Genomic DNA, 5,482 nt, shown 5'->3' on the forward strand with positions numbered 1-5,482 from the left:
CTCGTTCCTGAAGAGTCTGTGCCATTAGTAGCCCTGCCTGGATGGGGTTGTTGTCGTTTTCCATTGACCTTAATCACAGGGTATGGTAATCATGCCCTAAGGGATTTCCTGTACTTCACACATTCTTCCTTACCTCCATTGTGAAGCAGTCCGATTTCCCCATCTTAGTCAGGACCAATCACCCCAGGCAACACCAAAATTCCTTTCTTTGTCTTGTTGATTCAGAGGCACGAGGGGCCCAAAGTGAGCAGGCAGCAGTCTTTACTCCCAGTTCAGTGGAAGCATTACCTCACGCTGGAACTAAGACCTCCCGGCTAGCAGAGCATAAGGTTGTGGGACCAGGAAGCAAATATTTTCCTCAGGGGTCACTAGGGGGTAATGATAAGTGGTTCCACTTCCATTTCCACCTCTTGATTCCTGGACCTGTTACTAACCTTTTAAGTCAGGGCCCAACAAGGGGTCCACCTGCCGGATGTCACTTGGGCCAGTAGAAGGAGACACAGTTCAGTTCGAAGCAAAGGAAAGCTTTATTCTTTGATGAAAGAACAGAGCAGCAGGATCTCCTGCTCCGGAGTCCACGCTCTCCTGACAGACTGTGGGCGGGGCAGCTTTATAGGGTTCGTGTCAGTGTCAGTGTCAGCCTCAGCCATCAGCTGGCGGGCGGTACAGCTGCGCTGCCCATGGCTCCAAATTGCAGTGCCAGGCGCAGCGTCTCTGCACCCGTCCTGCTGCCGCCATCTTGAATTGAGGTGTTTTGCACAGCGCTTCTGCACACAGCCCCAGAAGTTGGGGTGTCAGGCACAGCGGTTCTGTGCTGGGAACTCTGATCCAACCTGTCAGCTCCAAGGCCTCTGCACACGACACCCTATAGGTGAGTGAAACTAGACTTAGCACAAAAGAAGAGGTTAGACCGTATCACCTAGATTCCATCTTATTTTTTCCGGGGACCCGAGTGAGCTTTGCCGGTGACAAACCCTTGAATGCTGGCTATCAGAGAAACAGCACCATACACTGGATGCTGATTCAGAGCATACACAGCCTTCTGGAGAACATAGCAGAGTCTTCAAAAGGCCTTTGCATCGTTCCATCAAAGCAGCTGCTTCAGGGTGGTGGGGAGCATGGTAAGACCAGTGAGTTACATGAGCATGGACCCATTATCATACTTCTTCTGCTGTGAAGTGAGTTCCTTGATCAGAAGCAATGCTGTGTGGAACACCATGACAGGGGATAAAACATTCTGTAAGTCCACAGATGGTAGTTCTGGCAGAAGCATTGTGTGCAAATCCATTGAACACAATTGACGGCAAATCCATGTGTCCAGAGTAAGTGCTAATTCCAGTAAAAACAAAACATGACCCTTCCATGATGGAAGTGGTCCAGTGTAATCAACCTGCCACCAGGTGGCTGGCTGATCACCCCAGGCAGTGGTGCTACATCAGGGACTCAGTGTTGGTCTCTGTTGCTGGCAGTTTAGGCTCTCAGCAGTGGCCACAGTCAGGTTGGCCTTGGTGAGTGGAAGTTCATGTTGCTGAGCCCATGTATAACCTTCCTCCCCGCCACAAGGGCCACTTTGTTCATGTGGCTGGGGAAAGAGGTTGATTGATATCACAGAACAGGTCGTCCTATCAACTTGATTATTAAAATCCTCCTCTGTTGAGGTCACATAGGACACAAATATATTCATGTTTTTTCCCATTCAGAGAGTTCTATCCACATACCTCCTCCCCAAATATCCTTGTCCAGTTTTCCAGTCATGTTCCTTCTAAGTCCCTGACCATCCAGCCAAACCACTGGCTACAGCTCATGAATTCGTATATAATCACATCTGGCCATTTCTCCTTCCAAGCAAAGTATACCACTAGGTGCATGGCCCGAAGTTGTGCCCACTGGGAGGATTTCACTTCACCACTGTCCTGCAGGGCTGTCCCAGGAAGGGGCTGTAGTGCTGCAATTGTCACTTTTTGGATGGTGCCACATATATTGTGCAGAACCATCTGTAAACCAGGTCTGAGTCTTCTCTTCCACTGATCATAGAGAACTCCCTCTGAGTTCACAGATGCAGCCTGGGAGAGAGAAGGCAGTGTTGCAGGAGTGGGGACCACGGGCATTTGGGCCACTTCTTCATGTAACTTACTTGTGTCTTCGGGGCCTGCTGGGATCCAACCACATACATACAGCTCCCATTTAATGATGGAGTGCTGCTGTGTATGCTCAGATTTATGGCTTGGTGGGTCAGATAACACCCAGTTTACGTTGGGCAGCTCAGGTCATATGGTAATTCAGTGGCCCACAGTCATTTGTTCAGTTTATACTAAGGCCTGGTAGCAGGTCAATAGCTGTTTCTCAAAAGAAGAGTAGTTATCTGCAGAGGATGGCAGAACTTTGCTCCAAAATCCTAAGGGCTTGTGCTGTGATTCACCTATAGGGGCTGCCAAAGGCTCCAAACAGCATCCCTATCAGCCACTGCCACTTCAAGTATCAATGGATCTACTGGATCGTATGACCCACGTGACAGAGCAGCTTGCATGGCAGCCTGGACCTGTGGCAGAGCCTTCTCTTACTCTGGGCTCCACTCAAAACTAACAGCTTTTTGAATCACTTGGTAAATGGGCCAGAGCAACACACACAGGTGAGGAATATATTGCCTCCAAAATCCAAGAGACCCATTAGGCACTGTACCTCTAATTTTTTATAAGAAGGCCAGATGCAACACTTACCCTTCACTTAGAAGGGATATCTTGACATGTCTCACGCCACTGGACCCCTATAAATTTCACTAAGGTCAAAGGCCCCTGAATTTTTGTCAGACTTATCTCACTCTCGGACATGTAAATGTCTTACCAGTAAATCTAGAGTAGTTGCTACTTCTTGATCACCAGGTCCAGTCAGCAAAATGTCATCAATGTAGTGAACCAGTGTGATATGTTGTGGAAGGGAAAGGCAATCATGATCCCTGCAAACTAAATGATGACAGAGGATTGACATCAACTACGCCCCTGAGGTAGGACAGTGAAGGTGTATTACTGGCCTTACCAGATGAAAGTAATCTGCTTCTAGTAGACCTTATGGACAGAGATGGAGAAAAGGCATTTGTCAGTTCAATAGTTGTATACCAAGTGACAGGGAATGTGCTAGTTTTCTCAAGCAATGAAACCACATCTGGTACAGCATCTGCAATTGGTGGCACCATCTGGTTAAGCCTACAGTAAGTAATTCACTGTCATTCTCCAAGATCCATCTGTCTTTTGCACAGGCCAAACAGGCAAGTTGCATGGGGATGTGGTGAGAACCACCACCTCTGCCTCTTTCAAGTCCTTGATGGTGACACTAATCTCTGCAATCCCTCCAGGAATGTGGTATTGCTTTTGGTTTACTATTTTCCTAGGTAGAGTCAATTCTAGTGGCTTCCACTTGACCTTTCCCACCGTAATAGCTCTCACTCCACATAACAGCAAACCAGCATGGGGATTCTGCCAGCTGCTGAGAACATCTGTTCCAATTATGCATTCCAGAACTGGGGGGATAATCACAGGATGGGTGTGGGGACCTACTGGGCCCACTGTGAGACAGACCTGAGCTAATACTCCATCGGTCACCTCCATGAGCCCCTGCTCTGACTGGTCATTCACATGATTATGGAGAAGGGAGATTACATCTCTCTTTTTGCTTTCTTGCCCCTCCATTCAGTTTATTCTCCACACAGCAATAGGAGTAATACCAGATCATGTCATTCCTTTGTTCTCAAGTCTCTGATAGCTTCCCATTGCACTTAGTACAAAATCCAAAATCTTTACTATGGCTCCAAACCGGCAAGCTGAGGCATTCTGCAAACTGGAATCCCAGGAAGGCCAGTGGTGTCGTTTTAAGGCCTGGGAGTCAGTGGTGTAAATTCCAGTCTCAGCCTGAAGGCCTAAGAGCCAGGAGCACGGAGGACAGAAGAAGACTGGTGTCCCAGCTCAAGCAGCCAGGCGGGGAGAAAGCAGTTCCCGCCTTCTTCTACCTTTTTGTTCTACTCAGGCCCTCAGTGGATTGGATGAAGCCCACCCATACTGGGGAGGGCAATCTACTTTACTGAGTCTATGGATTCAAATGCTAATCTCATAAACATACCCAGAAATAATGTTGAACTAGTTATCTGTACATCCCATGATCTGGTCAAGTTGACACATAAAACTACCTTTGGAGGGATGCAAAATGAGAGGGGCATGAGAGAGCCTTCTAGGGCATTGTAAATATTCTATATCTTGATCTGGGTGATAGTTACCTCTGTGTAGCTTGTAACTTATACAAGTATGACTTGTACATGTCAGTGTATATAAGTTGTACTTCAGCAAGGAAGGAAGAACGGACAACAGGAGTTCATGTGCTTCAGAGCCAGGCAGAACCAAGTTCAAATTCTGACCATTTGCTAACTGTGTGACCTTGGGCGTGTTATTTAACCTCTTGAATTGCAATTTCCCTGGATATAAAATGGGAATTTTAATATCTCAGGCTTTTGAAGATATTTTAAAGATATAGTACATATAAAAAGCACCTAGCCCATAGTAGGTCCTCAGTACATGTTAGTTTCTTTCTCTCCCCACTATTACTTTGTCTTCTAAACTTCTTGTTTCCTGGTTGTTCTTCCTCATTCATCTTGGTATCACACTCCGATTAAGAAAGCCATTCTCAATGTTGCAGTATAGACTTTGACATCAAATGCTTTACTTGTTTGATTCTAATTTTCCATGTACTTCTCTCTGACCACAGTGTCCTATCTCTCTGGTTCCCTTACTTCTTTCCTCCTAAGGATCATGGTTTTACCTCCTTGGCCATCCAACCCAGTCCCAGGGGGCTTACTTTAGCCATTCTGAGCAGCACCCTGGATGGTTTGGCCTCCCATCCCCCTGCTGCACCCATTCTGCAGTTCCCAGCCCTGAACTGGTCTAGTTACCATCTTCCACGCTACTTGCTGAGGCTGCTGGAGAACATCTCACCAAATCTCTTGGAGCCACCCCTTCCACCCCTTTCTCTACTCCCTTTTGTTGCAAAAACTCCTTAAAGGAGTTGTCTTATACTCAATATTTCCACCTCCTCTTTTCCCACTCTCTCTTGATCCTACTCCAGTCAGACTCTCTCCCTCACCACTTTAGAGGAACTACTTTTCTCAGGCCACCAGTGATTTCCACTTCGCCAAATCCAATGATCAGTTCCCAGGTCTTGCTTTATTCCACTTCTCAGCAGCATTCAAAACAGGTGATCACTCCATCCTTCCTGACAAACTCTTCATTTCACTTCTGAGACACCATATTCTCTAGGTTTTGCTTCTACCTTACTGGAAGTTCCTTTGCTATCGCCTCTTCATCTTCCCACCCTCTCAATGCTGACTGACTGCAGAGCGCGGCCCTCAGGTATTTCTTTTCTTTTTTTATAGTCACTCCCAAAATATCTCATCGGCTCCCATAACTTTAAATATGCTAATAGCTCCCCAATTTTTTTTTTT

At 46.7% G+C, this 5,482-nt stretch overlaps 1 pseudogene; it reads right to left on the reverse strand.

Annotated features, from left to right (window-relative positions):
* Positions 1 to 931: 931 nt before the first annotated feature.
* LOC115802046 (uncharacterized) lies at positions 932 to 4,635 on the reverse strand (annotated as a pseudogene).
* Positions 4,636 to 5,482: the final 847 nt, after the last annotated feature.

Source organism: Delphinapterus leucas, chromosome 12, assembly GCF_059928025.1.
Source record: "Delphinapterus leucas isolate spDelLeu-1000000601 "Yukka" chromosome 12, BTC_Dleu_Yukka2, whole genome shotgun sequence".
NCBI lineage: Eukaryota > Metazoa > Chordata > Mammalia > Artiodactyla > Monodontidae > Delphinapterus > Delphinapterus leucas.